The sequence below is a fragment of the Astyanax mexicanus genome, chromosome 8 (assembly GCF_023375975.1).
Source record: "Astyanax mexicanus isolate ESR-SI-001 chromosome 8, AstMex3_surface, whole genome shotgun sequence".
In the NCBI taxonomy this organism is placed as follows: domain Eukaryota; kingdom Metazoa; phylum Chordata; class Actinopteri; order Characiformes; family Acestrorhamphidae; genus Astyanax; species Astyanax mexicanus.
The window spans coordinates 49,474,193-49,499,872 of record NC_064415.1 but is presented as its reverse complement, the minus strand read 5'-3'; the positions used below and the strand labels follow the sequence as shown (position 1 = coordinate 49,499,872).

The 25,680-nt window shown below is 35.6% G+C and overlaps 3 protein-coding genes across 4 annotated transcripts in view; 2 read left to right on the top strand and 1 right to left on the bottom strand.

The window, feature by feature from the left end:
• LOC111190415 (zinc finger protein OZF-like) overlaps positions 1 to 25,680 on the top strand; it is a 589,012-nt gene that overhangs the window by 261,203 nt on the left and 302,129 nt on the right. The gene's annotated exons all lie outside the window — the stretch shown is intronic.
• The window catches only part of LOC111190412 (zinc finger protein 345), a 406,705-nt gene that overhangs the window by 252,157 nt on the left and 128,868 nt on the right, over positions 1 to 25,680 (bottom strand). The window lies entirely within an intron of this gene.
• Positions 19,015 to 25,680, top strand: part of LOC103044584 (zinc finger protein 501) — a 234,011-nt gene continuing 227,345 nt past the window's right edge. Inside the window, exons 1-2 of one of the 2 annotated variants that reach the window (XM_049482345.1) lie at positions 19,028 to 19,070; positions 19,224 to 19,363. The gene's annotated coding sequence lies outside the window, so the exon portion shown is untranslated. Of the gene's footprint in view, positions 19,364 to 25,680 lie in introns of both variants that reach the window. The other variant, XM_049482346.1, reaches the window with a different exon arrangement.

The following is a 25,680-nucleotide window of genomic DNA, read 5'->3' as shown; positions in this document are numbered from 1 at the left end:
ATATCACACATTTCATATATATTTGGAATGTCACATTACACAAATAGGCAAACATACGTATTTACACTTTAAAAATATATTATTAGCAAATTAAAAAAAAAAAACTTACATAATTTTACTTAGATTTGAAATTTAAAAAATCATAAGAGACTGAAGTGTACTTTCAAATTTAATTCACAATTTGGAAACTTCTGGTAATTCAGCCATTTTAACACAGTTTCTCTGTTTTACATAGACAATAAAGTAATTGAGCAAACTAATAGAAATATAAATTAAGTCATATTTTTCTGTATTTCTGAGCTCCACGCTCCTCCTGAATAAATGAACATTACCTCACAGCTCAGCTGCAGCAGCAGAGAAACCCCCAGCAGCTAAACTTTAACACCTCTTAGCTACATATTACTAACTAACTCAACATATCCTTTTATACACTATTCATGTACAATTATAATAGACCAGCACTGCTCATAATTTATCATAAACATTACATTAAATTTAGCTAAAAAGCTAGTTTAACATTTAAGTTAGTGTTTTAGCCTTACGCTTTTGCATTGATGTAACATTAATGAAATTTGATGGTAACAAATTTATTCCATTTGCAGGGCGTCTTATTTTCTCCGAAGTGTTATAAATTTATCAATAAAATGGACGTCATATAGACATTTAATGTATAGCCAAGTCATTTAATATGTCTCTGTAAAGCTAGCTAATGCTAACAGGCTAGTTAGTCTCAGACACTGGAACCTTTGTGAACAATTCCTGTGGAAAAAGTACAGAAATATTTAGTAAGGGATGTTTAGGTGAAATGTCTGTTGAGTACAACAGATATTTCAGATATGTATTATAAATAAATATAAATTTGGATAAATATTTAATACTGACATGCCTTTATAAGATTTTGTTTCACCTTGTAAAAAAAATGAGCCCAACAGTGTGAAACCATGTAAAGTTCAAAAGAAGATCTCAGTCAGCTGACCACTAGTAACTGCAGTATTAACTGAAATATTTAATTATTGTTTAGTTATTATACAATATACACTATATTTAGGAAGCAAGTGAAACACATATGGAGCACCATATTTATGTAGTTATGTGAAAACATAACATTAAATCAATATTGAATTAACATTAAACTAATGTGTACAAAAAATACATTCTGATATCAACACTGAAGTGATGCATTAGATGGAAAAAAATATTGATTGAGAGAAATTTTGTTATTTGTTAAAATGACTTACATTATTATAGTATTTCATGGACAGGAAGCGTGCTGTTTTTCAAACAGTTTTCATAATTTCAAAATCAATTGCCTTAATTCCCCCTTTATTGTAATTTGTCAGCAAATCTCTTTTTCTGATGTAATGGTGTTTGTTTTTCCAAATAAACTTAAATTTGATTTTATAAATCTCTTTAATAAGCCTTGGAGAGACAGCAAAAAAATGTGTAGGATATATCAGCCTAGATATGGATTAAATTTTTGTTAACATTTTTCTACTGAACATTGTCAAGTCTCTTTGAAGCCAATTATGCAATACCTTTCTACATTTATCAATGTTATCCTGTATATTTTTTCTTTCGCTAATTCCTTTGCAATTAGTGATCCAAATTCCTAAATACTTACCTCTTTTTTATCCGGAATCTTGTTAATTGAAGATTCAGTGCAGTTATGAATGCTCATAATTTCACACTTATTAAGATTTAACTGAAGACCTGAGGCTTGGAGAAAACTAATTAATTAATTAATTGTATTTGTTCTTTGTTCTTTAATAAGAGTGTTATATCATCGGCAAATTGACTTATGATTATTTTATCGTTGTTTATATCCAACCCTTCTATGTTTGAATGTTTTATAGGTATTGCTAGTATTTCCGTGACTATAATGAATAAAAGAGGTGTCTGATTCCTCTTTCTACCTTGAATCTGGTACATGTGCCGTCTGACAGGGAAACACAACTACTGACATCTGTGTTTAACATGGCAATCATATCAAGAAACCTATTGCTCAATCAATGTGCTAAGAATAAATGCATGTTTCACTGCCTTTCAGGGCAACCAGTTCTTATCATGGTGTTGTTCAGCTCTTTGTGCTTCATAAACACAGCAACCAGTTTCACTCTTTCCTTTTAGGGATATAGAGTAAACAGTGTTTTTTGTGATGTTCAGTTTGTTCACTTCAGTTTGTTCACTATCATATTAGTTTTCATGTCGTTTAATTAACGCTGTTTGTTGAATTTATGATCTAAAATATTTAGTGTTTGTATTGATTGCATAGGTTTATTTGTACAACCTTCATTCAACATTGTTTTAGTAATTAAGTAACGATCAGCAGTCAGTGAACGTGATTCTCCGATAATATGCATTTTTTAAAACTGTAGGAAAAGCTAAATGTATCTACACCAAAACTCCTGTCATAGTCGTCTGAAGTCCACCACTTCCAACATCCTTGCAAAGTTAAAAAAAAAAAAATGAACAGAGGAGGGAGAAAGACTGTGGAGAGACCGCCTACTCATTTGAATAAGCCTGCCCCCTGAGGGCTGCCTCCACAGAGCTCACACAGTCATTGGTCCCACCCCGGCTAGGTGTAACCCTGCCCTTTTACAATAACCACACCTTTTTTGAATAGAGCTGAATTACATTTACAAAAACTAATTCTGTGGGGATATAAACATGTAACAATATAATTAGAGGTTACACTAACTGTTACATTTAAATAAAGGAGGTGGAATTACAGTATATTAGAAAAAAAAAAAAACGTGATTGAACGCCATTGAAACCTATGTGGATGGGTGGGGTTACACAACTTTCTGAAACCGAACAGCAGGGGGCGCCCGACCTGTGGTGGCTTCACTTTTGAGAGACGATGCTCTGTTCAGCTATATACAGTCTATGGTTTCATCCTTCAGGCACCCACTGCCAGGTCTTACTTAAACTTACTCAGGATGCTAAATTTGTCTGAAACTCAGAGCGTACAACACCATTTCTGTACATCACCTCTGACTGACCCTACCTTATATTCCAGTCTTGAAAATTTACCAGTTCTGCCCCATTTATTTGCGACATCTGCATTAGCTTTTTTTTTATTATTAGCACCTGTATAACCACATCCAGTCATTTCTGAGAGAGTGTAATAAGAGATAAGCAGTGTGGTTTGATATTACTTTGATCTGCTTGTGTTCAAAGTAAACAGAAGGTGTGTGAGTTTTTGTAAAGCTTCTCAGAGACTTTGTATCACTGTGCTCCTACTCTAAGAGCACAGTAGTAGAGAGCTGTATCTGCCAGTCGAACTTCTCTAATAGTGTGTTCAGTATTTACTGACAAAAACTGTAAAGCTCTGTTAGGATACTGTCTGTACCAGCGGTAATTCCGACCACTGGATTCATGAGAGCATTTCAGTGAAACAGATTCTCCTTCTGTACTAAAAACAGAGAGTTGATCCGAAGCAAACACGCCTGAAAGAAAAATAATACAATTAAAATATTGTAAAAGTATTTAATGCTAATTTAAATATTATTAATCACATCTTGACAGTGGGTACCTGATGTGGTAATGAGGATGATGAGGAGGATGTTCTTCATTGTGAATATGATCAGATGGAATCAGTAGTGTGTTTAAGCTCTCAGTGCTCTAATGCTGATCTGTGTGTTAGTGTGAATCTCTCTGAAGTGAGAGCAGTTATGAGAAACTACAACAGGAAACTCCTGCTCTGAGGAGCTACTCCACTCTGCTCTCTGTCTTTGTAGAAGATCAAAGCGTTAATAAATGAACCACAAACACAGTCATCTTTTCACCTGTATAATGTTATTATTTGTAGTAGTTACAATGAGAGCATTAATAATAAACAAGGTAAAAAAATCAATAAATCAAACAAGGAAGTAGACAATATAATTTTATATTCATCTAATGGAATTTCAGTATATTGTAAAATGGTCTAATCACAAATTAAAATCTCCAGTGTTTAATTATAGTGTTCCTTATTCATTAGTGAGTATTCTGTTGTGCTTGCAGTAAATACACATAATAAACCTGATCTGTAAGCTGGACATTCTGTTCTGTTCATGATGTTAAGGACAACCCATAAATTAGGATTCATGGCTTCGCCCACCTTGGCAGGAGCCGTGGAGGGAGCATTGCTGTGCTGTTAGCCAATCTGCAGCCATAGGTTTACATACCAACAAATGTTCATGAATAAGAGCCGAAATCCCTGTTGTTCTTCCCCGCTCACTGCTCCAACCAGAACAGCCCTTGAGGTCAGGGGGCCCAGGGAGGGCCTTGGCCCAAAAAAATTGCGATGCCTATCACCATTTATGATACAATATATTTATATTTCTGAGGGCCCTCTATTTTAAGGATCTGCTGAATTTTAGGAACTCTGACCCCAGGGTCTCTTGGGGGCCCTAGCCATGCTTTTGGGCTCTAGCCATGATTTTGAGTCCCTTGTGAAAATGGACGAGGCTTTTTGGCACTGCTCTTACTTCAACTTCTGGCTATTTGGGGTCCTAGGAAAGAGGGGGGCATATTTTTAGGGGGCCCTGGTTATGAGAGCCCCTACCAGGGGGCCCTAGAGAAGAGAAAGGCATACCATTAGAGGGCCTTTGATCACGAGGGCCCCTGCTATGGGTCCCTTGACTTTCATAGAAGTCATTTACCATGGCTCCTTGACTTTTAGGGACCTACAAATTGCCAGGCAAGCTACCATATTTCATAACAGATGTTTTGTTGCAAATATGCGATTCAGGCCCTTATTTAATGTGTCTGAATTTGTATATTTTTTTTATTATTATGTTCAATTTCTCTTAAGCACAGAGACACAAATAAATTTAGCAATTTTGCAATTATTTAAATTTAAGACAAGCAATTTTTCTGATGATTTTTTTTTATACTGATTAAATTGAGTGAAATCTTTGCCCAGGGGCCCAGACTATCCTTAATCCGTCCTTGCTTAAAAGCTCTCTCTGTATCAAAAATTCTGTGATGAACCCCTACCAACATATTAAACAATTTTTTACTGTAATAATATGTATGACTGAAATGCAGGAAGCTACAACGATGCATACCACCCATTACAACTCATTGTTGTCAGGTTAAAAGGCAATAAGATTGTTAGATGCAGATACAGTATTTAATAAATATTTAAGAAATAAACCCATAATAGAATTGTGAGTAGCTTTGCTATATTAATATCATATAATTAGTACAATTCTACCAAGCCTATGAATCACTACAGGTTGCAAAAGTAGCCTAAATTAAATTGAGTTTACTTCAATACATTGGTATTTAACTAATTCACCAAAATAGTTAACAGTACACTTTTGTAACACTCAAGCAAATGACAGCTTATAGCTAATATTATATTATACCCAGATAGTAAAAACATTACATCAGCTAGGCTAAGCTGCTGTATACCCCTCACATTTTTTTTTTTTTTTTGGTTTTAGCATTTTTCAAACTTGAGCTGAGGGTTAAGTCAGATAAAATCGACTACAGATTCCTTTTTAGAATATTATAGTAAAGCCAGAGAGACATTAAACATATTTGCAGATTGACAGTATAACCTAAATGATTAAGCAGCAGAGAAACATCGCCCCCTCCTGAAAAAAAATAAGAAGAAAGGTTTTAGTACAGTGTTTGGTGGGTTTCTGTCACTGTGGGCCTCAGAGCGCAGTAGTAGAGAGCAGAGTCTGATACTGCAGTAGAGGAGATGATCAGATTCACTCTTGATTCACTGAAATCCACTGTAGAACTGAATTGTGGAAATAAAGGGTTTGGGTCACTTTTAGCTCCTTTTGTTGGAACTATCCTCAGTAAGTATTCTGGTCTGGATCCAGGATACTGACGATACCAGTACAAAGTCTCTGCTCCCTCATACTTGTAGGAGATAGTAACAGTCTCATCTTTAAGAGCGTGAAGCTGTGTTTCATTCACTGGATTTATTGACTGTGCAGAACAGTTCCTTGTGGAGAAATAAAAAAAAACAATAACAATAAATTTACATCAGCATTGTAGAAAAGATGAACTTCACTCCACCTAATTCATCACTGATACACTCAGACACATCACCACAAAACCAACACAGAAAAGCTGGATTCTAAAACACAGTAATATATTTCACACAGATAAAGATCTAGTTAATTCCACTTACCAAGTATGATGATAAACACAGCCAGAGAGCACAGGAACATCATGGTGACTCCAGTGTTCAGATAATGAGGAGAGATCTGGGAGCTACTTTTCAAGCATGTAAAGACTCCTCCTACATTAGTTATAAGAACAGAGGAATGAAGATCAGGAGAGAAGCAGAGTTCTTTACACCCAGTGCCTTTCAAAACTATTCAACCCCCTTAAAAGAGATTAGATTAGTCTAGATTACAAATATCACAGCTGTTCCAGTCAGTATTGTAATGTTTCAGTTCTGTTATACAGTATTGAAGATGTGTTTTGTTTATGTAGAGAATCAATATGTTACACACTGGGTTTGGGTCAGTTACAGGTTTATTAGAAGGTGCTGAATAGATTAAAAGGAGAAGCAGAATTCACACAAAAAAAAATCTACAACCTCAAATCAGACAAATATTGAATAATATGGAAAAATATATTTGATTGCAGACAGTATGGACTCAAAATATTCCATGTTGGTCTGATCAACCTCATTTTATATCTTAATATACATCTATTCCTGCTTTCAGGTCTGCAACACCTTTCAAAAAAGGAAAATAGTTGGGAAAATAAATAAATTTTCCATTTTTCAACGTGTAATGTTGCCATTCCTCCCCACAAGAGCGTTATTTTTGACCTTTTTTTCCTGCAAACATGACTTAAGGTGTTCAACAATGTGGGGTCATTAGTGTCCAGTTAGTCCAGTACACACATCCTCTTCTTCCATAGCCGTAAATGTGTAATGTGTGCAGCATGTGCTGTTTCATTGTCTTGTTAAAAAATGCTTTCCTGGAAAAGTGCTGTCTTAAGGGCAGCATATGTTGCTCTAAGACCTCGGTTAACATTTTTTCATAAATTCTGCCTCACAGAAGTCTACTGACACCATTCCACATCATAACAGAACCTCTCTTTTAGACTGAAAATTATATAGTCCTTTTCTTCTAAGGAAATCTGAAATACTGATTCGTCTGACCACAATACTCATGTCCTCTTTCTGATGGTCCATTCTAGATGCCTTAGAGCCCAGAGAAGCAAATGCAGCTTCTAGACATGAATAACATAAGGCTTCTGTTCTGTCAGTACAGGGTTTGTATAAGAGAACGTGTGTCACCTTCAGTGATCTTCAGGTTTGGTGTTAGTGGTTTGTAATTTAAATATGATAATGATAGTAAGAAATGGGAACATCATAGGAAATAAAAAAATCAGGAACTCTACAGAAGTCTGATAGTTTTCTAGTGAAGTTTGAGAGTTTTAGTACAGTGTTTGGTGTTTCTTGCTGAAACTACATGTTTTTGTATGATGGGTGAATGTGATGATGTCACAGTGGAGCTCAGGGCGCAGTAGTACACAGCAGAGTCTCTCACACTCAGCTTCTGGATGCTCAGTGGAACTGATGTAGACTGGACTGCAGAACTCATTCTCTCATGGAACTCTGTTCCGTTATCTCCTGCTGAATATTTATCTCTTCTCAGAATGTATTTAGGAAAGTCATGGGATCTCTGAATGTACCAGAACAGATCTGATTGGGTTGAAGATGTTTCATAAGTACATTCTAATGTTACTGATGTTCCTTCAGAGCGAGTCACATCTCTGACTGGCTGTTCCACACTCTCTTCTCCACTGCAATCTGTAAAAACAGAGCAACAGATCTGTAACAGAAAGTTTAAATCATTTACTGATCTGATAATGATGAAAGAAATCTTCCATACCAATAATAACAGCAGTAAAAATCAGCAGATTTATCAACAAGTGTTTCATGATGGATTGAGTCTGAAAGACAGAATGAAGAAGAGTGAAGAAACAGACTGATGGGAAAGAACAGCACAGAGGAGGAGCTCATGCTCAGAATTACTGAAAATGAAGGGTGGATGTAAAATTAGGATGGATGTGGCGCCCCCTTCTGGCTTTACAGAGCTTTACCTTAAACACAGTATTCACTGTACCTGCCATAACAATCAGTCAAAGCATCAGACTAATTTTATTTTCCTCCAGAAGATATCTTCATTACTGCACTTTAGGAGACATGTATATGGATGTGCTGTAGGACATTTAGAATTACGTTTCTCTCTTTATAAATTCTTTAGAGTAGACACAGTTTCTTATTTTGATCCCTGATATACAGTATCATATGCCAAATTTCATATATCTTTGGAATTGGATGCAAATAGGCAAACATACGTATTTACACTTTAAAAATATTTTATTAGCAAAATTGTAAAAAAAAAAATACTTATATAATTTTACTTAGATTTGAAATTTAAAAAATCATGAGAGACTGAAGTGTACTTTCAAATTTAATTCAAAATTTGGAAACTTCTAGGCAATTCAGCCATTTTAACACAGTTTCTCTGTTTACATAGACAATAAAGGAATTAAGCAAACTAATAGAAATATAATTTAAGTAATATTTTTCTGTATTTCTGAGCTCCACGCTCCTCCTGAATAAATTAACTTTACCTCACAGCTCAGCTGCAGCAGCAGAGAAACCCCCAGCAGCAAAACTTTAACACCTCTAAGATAAATATTACTGACCATAGACTGTGTATAGCTGGACAGAGCATCGTCTCTCAAAAGTGAAGCCACCACAGGTCGGGCGCCCTCTGATGTTCGGTTTCAGAAAGCTGTTTAACCGCACCCAATAACTTAACGTTATTCAGCTCTATTTAAAAAGGTGTGGTTATTGTAAAAGGGCTGGGTTACACCTAGCCGGGGTGAGACCAATGACTTTATGGGACCATAGACCATCTGAGCCCTGGCTGTCTCTCCACAGTCTTTCTCCCTCCTCTGGTCTCTACTGCGCAGACTCGGGTATCAGGATCGCAGACATGACAGAAGATTTTTTCATTGAATGAATGGGAACGGTGACACGACGTCAATATCTTTGCAGTCTCTGTTACTGACCTAATCAACAAATCCTTTTCTACACTATTTATTTACACTTATAATAGACCAGCACTGCTCATAATTTATAATAAATATTACATTAGGTTAATATTATAAAACTAGCTGTAAAATTAGTTGAAGAGCAAGTTTAACACTTAAGCTTAGCTTCACTCTTTGGCTTTTTTTTTCTATTTTCTTGAAATTATAATATTTTATCAAGAAAATGGACGTAATGTAGACATGAAGTGTATAGCCAAGTCATTAATATGTCTCTGTAAAGCTAGCTAAGGCTAACAGGATAGTTAGTCTCAGACACTGGAACCTTTGTGAACAATTCCTGTGGAAAAAGTACAGAAATATTTAGTAAGGGATGTTTAGGTGAAATGTCTGTTGAGTACAACAGATATTTCAGATATTTATTATAAATAAATATAAATTTGGATAAATATTTAATACTGACATGCCTTTACAAGATTTTGTTTCACCTTGTAAAAAAAATGAGCCCAACAGTGTGAAACCATGTAAAGTTCAAAAGAAGATCTCAGCTGACCACTAGTAACTGCAGTATTAACTGAAATATTTAATTATTGTTTAGTTATTATACAATATACACTATTTTTAGGAAGCAACACATATGGAGCACCATATTTATGTAGTTATGTGAAAACATAACATTAAATCAATATTGAATTAACATTAAACTAATGTGTACAAAAAATACATTCTGATATCAACACTGAAGTGATGCATTAGATGGAAAAAAATATTGATTGAGAGAAATTTTGTTATTTGTTAAAATGACTTACATTATTATAGTATTTCATGGACAGGAAGCGTGCTGTTTTTCAAACAGTTTTCATAATTTCAAAATCAATTGCCTTAATTCCCCCTTTATTGTAATTTGTCAGCAAATCTCTTTTTCTGATGTAATGGTGTTTGTTTTTCCAAATAAACTTAAATTTGATTTTATAAATCTCTTTAATAAGCCTTGGAGAGACAGCAAAAAAATGTGTAGGATATATCAGCCTAGATATGGATTAAATTTTTGTTAACATTTTTCTACTGAACAATGTCAAGTCTCTTTGAAGCCAATTATGCAATACCTTTCTACATTTATCAATGTTATCCTGTATATTTTTTCTTTCGCTAATTCCTTTGCAATTAGTGATCCAAATTCCTAAATACTTACCTCTTTTTTATCCGGAATCTTGTTAATTGAAGATTCAGTGCAGTTATGAATGCTCATAATTTCACACTTATTAAGATTTAACTGAAGACCTGAGGCTTGGAGAAAACTAATTAATTAATTAATTGTATTTGTTCTTTGTTCTTTAATAAGAGTGTTATATCATCGGCAAATTGACTTATGATTATTTTATGGTTGTTTATATCCAACCCTTCTATGTTTTAATGTTTTATAGGTATTGCTAGTATTTCCGTGACTATAATGAATAAAAGAGGTGTCTGATTCCTCTTTCTATCTTGAATCTGGTACATGTGCCGTCTGACAGGGAAACACAACTACTGACATCTGTGTTTAACATGGCAATCATATCAAGAAACCTATTGCTCAATCAATGTGCTAAGAATAAATTCATGTTCCACTGCCTTTCAGGGCAACCAGTTCTTATCATGGTGTTGTTCAGCTCTTTGTGCTTCATAAACACAGCAACCAGTTTCACTCTTTCCTTTTAGGGATATAGAGTAAACAGTGTTTTTTGTGATGTTCAGTTTGTTCACTTCAGTTTGATTTAAAGCACATTGTGTTGTGAATATCATATTAGTTTTCATGTCGTTTAATTAACGCTGTTTGTTGAATTTATGATCTAAAATATTTAGTGTTTGTATTGATTGCATAGGTTTATTTGTACAACCTTCATTCAACATTGTTTTAGTAATTAAGTAACGATCAGCAGTCAGTGAACGTGATTCTCCGATAATATGCATTTTTTAAAACTGTAGGAAAAGCTAAATGTATCTACACCAAAACTCCTGTCATAGTCGTCTGAAATCCACCACTTCCAACATCCTTGCAAAGTTTTAAAAAAAAAATGGACCATTTCATCCAGAGACTGTAAAAAAAGATGGACGCTGTGTCGCCGTTTCCATTCATTCAATGAAAATGAAGCCAAAATCTTCCGCCATGTTGGCAATCCTGAAACCCGAGTCTGCGCAGTAGAGAACAGAGGAGGGAGAAAGACTGTGGAGAGACCGCCTACTCATTTGAATAAGCCTGCCCCCTGAGGGCTGCCTACACAGAGCTCACACAGTCATTGGTCCCACCCCGGCTAGGTGTAACCCTGCCCTTTTACAATTACCACACCTTTTTTGAATAGAGCTGAATAACATTTACAAAAACTAATACATGTAACAATATAATTAGAGGTTACACTAACTGTTACATTTAAATAAAGGAGGTGGAATTACAGTATATTAGAAAAAAAAAACGTGATTGAACGCCATTGAAACCTATGTGGATGGGTGGGGTTACACAGCTTTCTGAAACCGAACAGCAGGGGGCGCCCGACCTGTGGTGGCTTCACTTTTGAGAGACGATGCTCTGTCCAGCTATACACAGTCTATGGTTTCATCCTTCAGGCACCCACTGCCAGGTCTTACTTAAACTTACTCAGGATGCTAAATTTGTCTGAAACTCAGAGCGTACAACACCATTTCTGTACATCACCTCTGACTGACCCTACCTTATATTCCAGTCTTGAAAATGTACCAGTTCTGCCTCATTTATTAGCAACATTAGCCTGCATTAGCCTTTTTTTTATTATTAGCACCTGTATAACCACATCCAGTCATTTCTGAGAGAGTGTAATAAGAGATAAGCAGTGTGGTTTGATATTACTTTGATCTGCTTGTGTTCAAAGTAAACAGAAGGTGTGTGAGTTTTTGTAAAGCTTCTCAGAGACTTTGTATCACTGTGTTCCTACTCTAAGAGCACAGTAGTAGAGAGCTGTATCTGCCAGTCTAACTTCTCTAATAGTGTGTTCAGTATTTACTGACAAAAACTGTAGAGCTCTGTTAGGATACTGTCTGTACCAGTAGTAATTCCTACCACTGCATTTCAGTGAAACAGATTCTCCTTCTGTACTAAAAACAGAGAGTTGATCAGAAGCAAACACGCCTGAAAGAAAAATAATACAATTAAAATATTGTAAAAGTATTTAATGCTAATTTAAATATTATTAATCACATCTTGACAGTGGGTACCTGATGTGGTAATGAGGATGATGAGGAGGATGTTCTTCATTGTGAATATGATCAGATGGAATCAGTAGTGTGTTTAAGCTCTCAGTGCTCTAATGCTGATCTGTGTGTTAGTGTGAATCTCTCTGAAGTGAGAGCAGTTATGAGAAACTACAACAGGAAACTTCTGCTCTGAGGAGCTGCTCCACTCTGCTCTCTGTCTTTGTAGAAGATCAGAGCGTTAATAAATGAACCACAAGCACAGTCAGCTGTTCACAAGTAATACAATATTAATATACAGTAAGAAGAACAATGGCTGCATACCATCATAGTCTTATGCAAAAGTTTGGACCCCTGGTTAAATTCTACATTTTGACAATATGTTACAAACATCTGCACATTATAGAGCATATTTATAGTAAAAAAGAACATGATAAAGAGTGGCTTGCAAAAGTATTAATTCTCTTTGAACTCTTTTATTATAAAGCTAAGAGGCCTATGGTCACTCTGGATGAGCTACAGAAATCCATTGATCAGCCTGTATGGAAGAATGGCAAGAATAATAATGCAAAAGTAACTCTGCTCTGTAAAACATGGTGGAGGCAGCATTATGCTCTGGGGATTCCTTTTATCAGCAAGTTGATGGGAAAATGGATGAAGCTAAATACAGGGCAATCCTGGATAGAAAACATGTTAAAGGCATCAGAAGACTTGAGACTGGGAATAAGATTCCCCTTCGGGCAAGATGATGACCCTAGAGCTAAATTTTCACACAATAGAATGCCCTGACATAAATCAGATTTAGCATCCATGGCAAGACATGAAAATTGCTGTTTACAGTCACTCTGTCATTCTATGTGAAAATGTTTAAAGGGTATGAATACATTTGCAAGCCATTGTATCATAGCATACTACATAACTTATTCTCATTACTCACACTCAGTAATGAGAGCTGCACCTTTAAGTTTATTGTCCCCATTTTCCAACTCCTCCAATTACTACTACCCAGTTAATCTTTTTAATTGTTTATTGGAAGTTGGACAAAACTACAAGAAATACAACAAGCATATGACATTCAACACCTTAATACAAATTACTATGAAACATGCTAATAACAATAAGCCCTATGCAAATCAAAATATACGGATGAGACAATAGCCATAGACAACTGACAAATACACCAATAACACAGATAATGTGGTTTCTCTGTTAAACAAATACACAATTATTTTATATAACAGCCAAAAAATGTGTTTCTAAGCAGCAGGCAGTAGTAGATTTAGATTCACTGCTCAAATACTTGTTAACAGTAAATATTAAAGGTCTTATTCCATATTTTATAATTTCATTTTAAACAGTCTAGTTGTGGTCTCCAGTATGAAAGAATGTCATGTGAACCATTTTTTGTAAAAAAAAAATATAATAATAAAATAAAATAAATAAAATAAAAATAAAAAAGTGCTCAGGTGTTTCTATTTAGCCCTGCTTTAGATCACTGAAATAGAGCTCTCTGAATAAAGACAGGTTTTGGCTCTAGCTTGCACTTGCAAATATATCATCTCTGATTGGCTAACAGGACTGCATCAGAGAACACCTAGCTGCCTCCCCTCCCCCACAGTCAGTGTGACAGCTCTAAAACTCAAAGGACAAAATGTTTTCACAGATACAGCCCTAAAGGTAAAGTACTAAGTGCTAGGTTAAATTTAGCCTTAAACTCCACAAAAAAACATGGACATCCCTAACGCTCTAACGTTGAATATGCTTCAGAAACTATTTAAAGCAACAGATTTCCCTCTATACATATTTTCAATAGATCTGGGTTGGGATTTGGAATGGTTTTAAGTGTGTCACTGCCCATTTCCAAGAATGCACTTGTGTTTTTTGAATGATTGTAAGTACCTAAAGCTCACAGCACAGGCTGAGCAGTAATACGGTTTCTCTCCAGTGTGAATGCGCTGGTGTAGTTGGAGATGACTCTGTTTACTAAAACTCTTCCCACAGTCTGCACAGTGAAACGGTTTATTTTCAGTGTGAATGTACATGTGTGTTCTGAGACTACTCGGATCATTGAATCTCTTTCCACAGTCTGAGCAGTGATATGGTTTCTCTCCAGTGTGAATGTATGTGTGTGTTTTCAGATTACTCGGATTATTAAACTTCTTCCCACAGTCTGAACACTGATATGGATTCTCTCTAGTGTGAATGCGCTGGTGTTTTCGGAGATTACTCTGTTGATTAAAACTCTTCCCACAGTCTGAGCAGTGAAACGGTTTCTCTCCAGTGTGAATGCGCTGGTGTTTCTGAAGATGACTCTGTGTAGTAAAACTCTTCCCACAGTCTGAGCAGTGGTGAGTTTTCTTCTTCCCTGTACTTTTCTGCATTTGTGTGGGAGGTGTAGGAGAGGGTATTTGCTGAGTATTGGAGATTTCTTTGGATGCCATGTTCTCCACTTCATTTAGGAGCTTAAAATCTTTGTGAAATCTTCTGATTGTATTTGTGCAGCTAAACTTATTTCAGGTTGACACTGGGATCAGAGGAAGACTTGGAACAGCATTCAGTTCTGGAAGAAACAAAAAAAAGAAAATCTAAGCTAGATCAAAATGCCAGAAAATAGAAACAATAAAATAATTAAGATTTATTTATACAGCACCCTTTAAACAACTTGCAACTTGGTCAAGGTGCTGTACATGGAAGATGCAAAGTGCAAACACTGCACAAGAGTCCCCATGTATAAGGTTAACTCCAATGTATAACAAATTACTGCTTGAATGACAATGTCACTTAAACAGAGAAAAGGCTTAAGCTTTACAATGTTTCTGAGCTGGAAGAAGCTACTTCTTACCACAGAATTGATATGTTTACGAAATCTGAGGTCTGAGTCAAATACAACATCAAGACTTCTCACAGAAGGCTGATTTGACTAATCGACTAATCAGAAAAATAATCACCAGACTGCCAAAATAATTAATAAATTAGTTGCAGCCCTACTATATACACAATACAGCAGCGGAACAGAGTGAGCCTTAAAAAACAGCCCTACAAAAAACTTTTAATCGTTTTAACATTTCGTTTTTGACATCTAAGATTTCCAAGCATTTCCTTATTCTTACAAGGGTGCTTCCTTGTTTGCTTCTTTTCCTGCAACACTTCCCTCTGTGTAGATAACAGGGATAGCGATAGACCTCCCTGGGCCAGGGAGGCAGAAATGTGGATTGAAAACCACCATGTTCCTCAGGATTCCAGTTTTAGAAATCCTCCATAGAGGTTCAAATGTTGAGCATAATTTGACGATCATAAATAACTGGAGCACTAAAAGCACTACCACACAACAGTAACACACACAAAACAACTACACATAGAGAGACCACAGGCAAACAAACACACTGGTGTCACCTTGCTTCCAATTCCCATTGAATTGTGGAGGGGGATAAAAATTTGATTCGGCAGTTAAATTTTCCCTTAACATATATTAGGGGTGTAACGGTACATGTATTGTGTGCGAACCATCACGGTATGGTACACAGTTGCGTAAACACAAAACACACAGGGCAGCCTATAGGAGACTCTTTCTCTCTGTCTGTCTGTCTATGAGTGTAGTTTAGGCAGTTAAATAATGATGTTGTTGTTTTTGTTCTTAACAAAGTGCCTCAATCATGCTCATTGTTTGTTTGTTTGTTTCAACAAGATCCAAAAGATGAAGCCTCTCATGATACTTCCTTGTGGAGTCTTTGTGCTCCTCTCAGACAGAATTAGCTGTGTATTTCTTACTATAAACAAACCATTTTACTGTAGTACTTGGTCTGATCATTGAGGAAATAAAATGTCCTGTTGCTAATTAGCAAAACTGAGCACCCCTGATATTGTTAATAAATATAATATGAACTAAAAATACTGAGGTTCTTTATTATTGACTATTAATATCGACACTTTCTGTATTTCTTTGGAGTACTGTACACTTTAAGCTTACCTTACAATTATACAAGTTATTTTAAAATTAAAGCAATGTATACCTATTGCCAACAGCTGTCTAACAGCTCTCAGGAAGAACTCCATTTAGCTCTAAAATTAACTGCTCTGTTCCAGCAATAACTGCACGTTAATTTATTAATGTTTCTACTGTTTCTACACTCACTACATCTACATACTGAATATCACATAATCTATTTTAGTTTAAGTTTTATAATGGATATTATAAATGGATATATACTTTATGCACACTAACAGGCTCTGGGGTGAAGAAACACGTGACCATACAGTAGATAGTTCTACAGTTAGCATGAAGGAGTTTATAAACAATAGCTGCACAATTTAACACTTTAACCCACCAGACAAGAGAATTACTCCCCCCAATAAATCACCGCTCAGGGTTTATAAGTAGCCACTAAATCTCCTGTTCATCTTAAATAAAGCAGAACAGAATAAAACAAAACAGACCAGAATCCACCCTAACCTCCAACAGTCTGCTGCTGTGTTTCGCGTCACAGAACTCCCGCTCAGGAGCCAATGGCATTAAATTTGGCAACTAGCTGTCAAAATAAAAGTCCTGCAGCGCTTTGAGAATTACCTCGTTTTACTGGTACCTTTAACTGTTCAAAAAAAAAAAAAACACACAGCACGCTTTATACGTATTATAATTTTAAATTCATATTTATTTTTCAATCGCATAATGAGTTTAAACAGTGTTTATCTCCAACGTCTGAATCGATTTATATATTATATTTAAAGTATTATGTCATAGGCTATAAATGCAGCTGGAAAACCTTCAGAAATTATCTTCTGTAATTTTCTCTCTAAAAGATCTGAATATTATGTTTGTTATTTAGAGTGAAGTTTAAATCGAGAATGTCAGGGAGTTTATAACATTGTTAACAATATTTACCCAAACTTAATTTACTTAAATATCTGCTGTATTCAGACATTTCACCTAAACGTGATAAAGAAATTTTAAAAAGTGTGTTTTTATTTTGTAAGCAGTGTCCTACTGTCCCATCTTTTTTTATTTATTGTTGTATATATGCATTAAGTTACTTTAAGCTATTGTAAACATGTAAATGTGATGGATATGTGAACGATTAACATTTTAATAAAAAAGTCAAAAGAAACTATAAAATTATTGTTTTACAAAAACACAAAAATAATTATTCACTGTTTTACTGTTTATACTGTGTTTATTGAATTTTTTGGCTGCTTAAATTAACTTGCATCACAATAATAATGACCTTGGTGATCCCTGGGGTTTATATTACACAATATATTACACTCACTCGTGCTTCACCCTGTGGATTTATTACTTATTTAACCCACACTGTGCCATCTCTTTTAGTCCTGAAACATTCATTTCAGAGTCTGATTGTAATCATAACCTCAAGTCAAATATCTTTATAAGCTTAGTTTGAGTAAAAATATGAATCAACTGTCAATCAAATAATTATTAAATGAGTAAAAAATATATCATTGTGTACAGCCCTTATTCAGAGATGCATTCTGGTAGTTGAAACTGCATTCCTGTTTATGTTTCTGAATATGTTTCTTTCTGAAAAATATTTTAAATGACTTTTATTTATTTAGTTAATACATTTGGCCCTATATGAAAAAATCAATAAATACTAATTCCAAATTGTAGAGACTGGGTAGATTACACAAAACTTTTTCAGGCATATTATACTTCATATTTGATCATCCTGAAGTTCAGCACAAACTCGACACCTGCACAAACTAACCAGACACTGTCTATAAACCAGACTCTCCAAAAAGGTGAAAGCTGGTGTTGGTGAAGCTGCTGACTGCAGTCATGGGCGTGGTAGTGGGGGGAAAAGTGGACCTGACTACCCAGGGCCCGAAAGGGAGAGGGGCCCATGAAAATCCAGATTTTTTTTTCGCTCACTTTCCTTTGTTTACTGGCATGGATAGGGGCCCATTAACATAGAGGGTGTACAGGGCCCAGAATTTGCTGCTACGCCCCTGACTGCAGTGTATTTCTCAACAGAAGACAGAGCCTGTTTCTGCCTCTTTTTTTGGAGGGGACAAATCACTAGCATTGATCATCAGCTTCATTCTGTCTTGGTCTGCCAAGATGCAAATTAATTTTATTAAAGTCAGCAAGAGCCAGGCTAATTTAAGGTTTGTAGTCTCAAAGTAGGAGACTACAGCTCTTCATCAAATGTGTAATTGTTCTGGCCCAAGATGAAAAAGTCCTTAAAAACCACACTGGAACATTTGTTTTGCATACAATAGATTGATTGATATGCCATGTTGCCAATTCATTTTAGACTATAAAATCAGCTTGAGTAAGCCTAATTACAGTTTTTTCTTAAAAGTAGGTGTATCTCTACTTAAAACATGTCATATAATATTCTTTGTTTTATGTCCTTCAGTATTAGTTTACGAAGATTTAAATATAATCTAAGCAGAAGGCATGTTTACATGAACACTCATTTAAGTGATTTTTTCTGAGAAATACAGAAAAACAAGAGTGTGTAACAATCTTATAATAATATCTTTAAACAAAATGAAAGTGTCTCAGTATGCTCACTAATTTTTACAGTATACATGTTGAACTGAAAATATGTAAGAGAATACGTCTTTTTACATAAGGCATAAGTCAGAATTTGTTTTGAATATTTCATTTTATGGAATAAATATTTACTCCTTAGTTAAAGGTACCAGTAAAACTAGGCGCCGCAGGACTTTTATTTTGACAGCTAGTTGTGGGATTTAACGCCATTGGCTCCTTGGCGGGAGTTCTGCGATGTGATTGGCTCTTCAGCCGAGCTCCAGGGTTCTGCAGCTGTGGGTCTTTAGTTTAGAAACACAGCAGCAGATTGTTGGAGGTTAAGGTGGATTCAGGGCTGTTTATTGTTTTGGATCAGATCAAGTAACATCACAGTCATTGGGATGTATTGATTGGACATAATAGTTGGTTCTAATAGTTTCAGCGCTTTGGACAGATGTTTGCTGTGGTTTAAAATGAATGACTGTATTCTCTGTAGGTGAATATGGAAGGGTGGTTAGAGTTTCCCCCGGTCTCCAGTAAAGTGGAGCAGCAGAAGATCCAGCTCTGATCAGCAGCTCCACACCTCTGTACTCAGACTGCTCTGCTGGAGGAACACCATCAGCTCACCTGCTGCAGGTATGGAGATGTTCCACTCTTCACCTTCACACTGCTCTACATTTACTCTTAGACACACAGAAACACATTCAGAAGGAGCAGCATTTAACATCACACACAAGCAGCTTCATCCAGGAGCTGGAGGATCATCTTCTCCTAGTTATCTCTGATCAACACTTTCATTCTGCTTTATTTAAGATGAACAGGAGATTTAGGGGCTACTTACAAACCCTGAGTGGTGATTTATTGGGGGAATAATTATCTTGTCTGGTGGGTTAAAGTGTTAAATTGTGCTGCTGTTGTTTATAAATTCCTTGATGCTAACTGTAGAGATAGTCTGTTTGTGTACATAAAGTATATCTTTATCATCTATTATAAAACTGTGTGTATAAAAGATCACGTGATATTCAGCATGTAGATGTAGTGAGTGTAGAAACATTAATATATGCAGATGTTCCACAATGTGTGAAATAAAGTGCAGTTATTGGTGGAACATAGCAGTTAATTTTAGAGCTAAATGGAGTACTTCCTGAGAGCTGGTTACTGTGGGTAAGGTTTGCTTGTTAATGACTGGTAAATTAAGAGATGAGGGCTCTTAAGGGTGGGAGGACTGTGAGAGTAATTCAGTAATCTGATCCTGCAGACATGATACTCTGTATACATTTTCTCCTCAGAAAATTGGAAAGTTGTATACTGTTGTGTTGAAGACCACTGGAAAATCCAGTGAAAAACACTGTGGCAGGTGAATTAGCCCATACCACAATTCAGAGGTGGCTTTATCAAGAGGCTTAGGTCAAAAGAAATGAGTGAACTACTGGAGTAGTGGTGACCACTCACAGTTAAGACAACACAGTTTCCTAAGTAAATATAGAGGTCATTTGACATGACCCTCCCAAAGTCTACAGCTGTATTAAAAATGGTTAATTCTTAAAGGGACATAAAGTAGTATAATCATGGTATAAAAATACCAGTGCAGTAAGAAGTTGTACCTACAGAGTTGCCTTAGTTACTTTTCTTAGGAGAGTAGCTACATTTGCAGTTTGTTTTGTAAGGCTTTGAAAACATAAGTTTGTGAAATACATTTTATTTTTTTCAGCAGATTGCTTTGTTTATAACCTGGATTAATATTTTCATATTAAACATTAATTACATTATATTTGCTGTTTGGCTAGCCTGTGTCTTGCTAAATACTGAGTTTTTAATTGTAATTCGTTCTGAGTGCTCATTTTATTATTATTATTTTTTTTTATTCGGGGAAGTTACAAACAAACAAATTAAATAATAGTTGAGAAAAATGAATGTCTGAGTCAAATATTTAGAGTTTCCCAATTCAGTCCTTTACATTTTTAACCCCTAATTGTCAGGCATTTTTAGGCATTTTGAATTGAACTCATGTTTTCTTTTTCTATGTTTCTTTAGAACTGAATGCTGTCCTGTTCCAAGATTTCTCCCGACACCAGTGTGAACTAGATGAAGTTAAACTTAACAAATCCAAGATTTTACAAAGAGGTTAAGCTTCTGAACGAAGGGGAGAACATGGCATCCAAAGAAATCTCCAATAATCAGCAAACACCCTCTCCTACACCTCACATGCAAATGCAGGAAAGTACAGGCAAGAAAAATAATTACCACTGCTCAGAGTGTGGAAAGAATTATAATTATCGGAGTACTCTTCAACAGCACCAGCTCATTCACACTGGAGAGAAACCATATCCCTGCTCAGACTGTGGGAAGAGTTTCAATCAGAAAAGTCATCTCAAAGTGCACCAGCGCATTCACACTGGACAGAAACTGTATCACTGTTTAGACTGTGGAAAGAATTTTACTAGACAGTGCAGTCTCCAGCGACACAAACGCATTCACACCGGAGAGAAACCATATAATTGTTCAGAATGTGAAAAGAGTTTTAATAATCAGTATAATCTCCAGCAACACCAGCGCGTTCACACTGGAGTGAAACCGTATTACTGCTCAGACTGTGGGACGAATTTTACTCAACAGAGTGAGCTCCAGCGACACCAACTCATTCACACTGGAGAGAAACCATATCACTGCTCAGAGTGCACAATGAGCTTCAGGTATTTACAATCATTCAAGAAACACAAGTGCATTATGAGCAGTCTTGGAAATGGACAGAGACACACCTAAAACCTGTGCTGCACTGTACTGGTTTCCCTTTACACCCTTCAAAAAAAAACTGATTCCCTTCTGTGTATGCTCTCTTTATATGTGAATAAAACATTAGTAGCAGTGGCTACAGATCAGGCTAAATATGGTCTGTATAGTAAATAGACAACCCATTCAGAATGTAGACACCTGTGTCATGCTGTTGGCCATGAGCTCCCAGATAAGCATCGCAGCTAACCTGAAATTTCTGCTCCCAACGCCATCCGTGGTGCCTAAACATCTGTCTCTGGACCAAGAATGCAGGCATGCGAGCGTAAAGTCTGCTGGTAAAATCTGCTCATTTATATAAGAGAGTTTTTGTGTTTTGTTCGTTTTTTATTTATTTACTTATATATTTTTATTTTAAGATATTTTTATTTTAAGTTAATATTCTGTACTAAACGCTGAGAACTCAACGGACGGAGAAGTGGTCTAACGTATTATCTCCAGCCTGCCGATAATGTAGCCACAGGGAGGGAAAGCTGTGAGATTTTGTATTTTTTTTTTTTTTTTTTTGTGAACTAAACTTTTTTTTCACATTTTTATTTTAACTCCACCACGGAATAAAATAAAATAAAATAAATACTTTTGATTTTCTGTTGCTCCTTGTGTAAAAAAAAAAAAAAAAAAAACATTGTTACACATTGCTTGGAATTTCTATAATACAGCAAGCTGTTACTCGTTGATGGTTTATGATAAAGCAATGCACCTCCTGATTTTATATGTGAGACATATTTGAGTTGCAATCTGTGTACTTCTGATTATTTTATTTTGCCTGTTTATGTAGCATGTTCAATCCCACTGACTCACAGACTGACTAACCAGCCCTTAGAACGTGCTGTTGTACTGAGGTGGCTGCAGACTCAACTAAGCTCAACTAAGTCATAATTATGAGATAGTAAGTCATAATTATGAGATAGAAAAGTCATAACTATGGGATAGTAAGTCATAATTATGAGATAGTAAGTCATAATTATGAGATAGTAAGTCATAATTATGAGATAAAAAGGTCAAAATTATGAGATACTAAGTCATAATTATGAGATACTAAGTCATAATTATGAGACAATACTGTGGCTGAAACGACAATGGCTCCTGTTGAAGGCACAGCACATTGCTCTGGAGGACAACATTCTTCAGTGTGTGTAAGTGTAAACACTCACTTGCATACACCTTACTGTGCTGTAATTAAGTGTGTAGCACTGTTTGGTGGTCATTATATAATCATCAGACATCAGAATTGTCACTGTTATGATTGTAATTGTAATGGAGTGATTCAGCTTGCTAATTGCTACGTAAACACATAGCTGCAAATAGGCTAAACAAGGTCCAGTCAGAACACTCCACTGCTGCCATACAAGTTATCCACCCTTTATTCAGCACCATGCATTGTTAATTAAACTTAATGTGTCAGTTTGATAGCTAGTTTTTAATTAAGTACTCCTATTTGTTTTATGTATTTACTATTTGTGCTTAGCAAGTTAGTTAGCTAAAGATTTCTAACTGCTCTACCAGAGATTACCTAATATTAAGAAGAATACCCACTTAAGAATGCCTTGGGTTTGTTTGACCACCAGAGGTCGCTCCGTCCCGAGCAAGTCCAAAATGTATAGGCGGGCTAAACCGGTGATTTTCCGGTCGATCAGGGGTCAGATTTAACAAGGCAGGCGCATAGGCAATGTGCACGGACGTTTGTGTTTCATGTAACTCATGTTGCCGTAGTATTTTCATTGCAAAGTCATTCCACCTCACAGGTAATCAGAGAGAATAAGGGACAGGTTTGTTGCAGCAGTTATGTCCCTTCATCCTTAGCAAATTAATTCTACAAATCTACAAATGCTACATTTATGTACCTTTGTTGTGTTAGTAATTTTCACAAAACAACGCACTAGCAAAGTGAAAACGTATTCTTGTTAGAATGGCTATTGGTATAAGTTTTTAAAGAAGGGAACTATGACAATTATACTGATTTTATAGTAAACATTTAACTGTATTTAGGGTAATTAATAAATAACATATATATATATATATATATAATCACTGTCCAAACTGAAATTGGCATTGTAATTAAAAAATTTCAATACAGCCATAAAAGCTGCATTTTTGCTGTTTTTGTAATTAATCTATTTTCAATTTTTTGTAGATCTGTCATCTATCAGTACATCACTAAGTGGGATGGAAGCAAGGATTTGATTTCAGGTAGGCCTGGCATAATAATGAAATTTAGATTATTAAAAATGTGCACAGTAACTATTAGTTACTATTTGTTCTATATTCACTGGCGGTGAAAGCAGCAGTGAAACACAGATCTATAAAGCTATATGTTAGTGTTCGTTTCTCATCACCAGGTCACATTTTGAGAGTAAAATATATTTATATAGTCCAGTGCTGTAAAATGCCGTTGGCTACTAGAGACTAGGGCTGCATCTAATGACTATTTTAGTAGTTGACTAATCTGCCGATTATTTTTTCAATTAATCGATTAGTCACGATTATTTTTTTGTCATGCCCTCCATTTGTACTTCCTACTTGTGAAGACAGCTAAACATTTAGGCCCCAAGACCAATTTTGCAGTGCACTTTGATAGTTTGACATACCTATATAACATAAAAAATTATAGTAAACATTCACACAGCCTGGATGTTATTTTCTAGGCTATTTATATTTTTTTACTTTTTTTCTTAATTTTTTAAAAGGTAGTACCTCCCTGAAATGTTTGTTTGTATAAGAAAATAAAGGTTTTTTTTTATTATTAAAGTCTGTAGTTACTATAACATATAACCTAATTTTAACGGAGTGGACAGACTACAGTATCTCCCTAAAACTCAGCCAGCTAACGTTAGTTTAACTAATGTTAATAATGTTATTGACAGAATGAAGCCTGTTTAAACTGACCTCAACATTCTTTCTCTCGTCTCGCGCCGCAAGCGGCTCTCTCTACCTTGTGCTATCTCTCTCTCTCGCTCGTGCGCAGCTCTCTCTAGATACGCGTGAACACGGCGGAGCACACGGAGACAGGCAGTGGTGTAAAATTAATCAAATATTGTGAAATATAACGGACAGGTTGAGGTTTTGGTGTGCTGTTTCTATTATTTGAAAGTGAAACTAAATGGCAGTGTCTGCCTGGCTTTAGAGAGCCAGCGAGAGAGCAGCACAGCGCGACTCACAGCTGCGGTTCATTCTCATGTAACCCAATGGCCATATCGACGTCGTCAAAAATTATCGCGCTTAAAAAAAATTTCGTATGATAAGTCGATAACGTAATTATCGCGACAGGCCTAAATATACATCCATTCTTGCATCTCAGGCCGGTGTTCTGAAAATCTGTGCTACCTTATCAGATTGTGCTACCGTAGCGCATTTTTATAGACATAGCTGTCGGATTGTGCTACCGCGTCGAAATGTCCTACCGCACAGCGCATTTCTTAAAGGGGCAGTAACTCGCCTATAAAGTAATAAAGCCATACCTGTCAAGTTTTGGACTTCACAATAAAGGAATTTTTTTCCGCCGCCCCAACAGCCCAAACGAGGGAAAAAAAAAAAAAAAAAAAATATATATATATATATATATATATATATATATATATATATATATATATATATATATATATATATATATTTAATAGATTTAAAATTGAAATTGAAGGGTGCACAAATTTACAAAAAGGACATGGATCAGATATATTCCATAAGTAAATAATAGTCCTAAGGGGCCTACACAATTAATAATCTTTCATTAATACTTCTTTCTATCGTTCAGTCCACTCCTGATCAGTTCAGTTAATTTCAGCCCTCTCCACATTTTCTCTCTCTCCAGCTCAACCATCTCTTCTACCCCTTCTAAATAATACATTACATTACATTAAAATACATTACCACAATACTTGAGATTTAAACAAATTCTAACAAACCCTAAAACTAGCCCTGAACTAATAGAGTTTGGAAATGATAGTTATTGGCTGATCAGGCACATCAGGGCAGGGCATTATATATATATATATATATGTATATTTTTCTCAAACCCTGAATATCTATCTAGCTAATTCTAAAGTCACAAGCTGTATTTTATTAAACACACAGTGGGTTTAATTTATGTTTTGATTCAGAGAAGAGTCTTTTTAACTAGCTATCAGAAACAATCTCATCATAGTTTACATGGTTAATTACCTTTT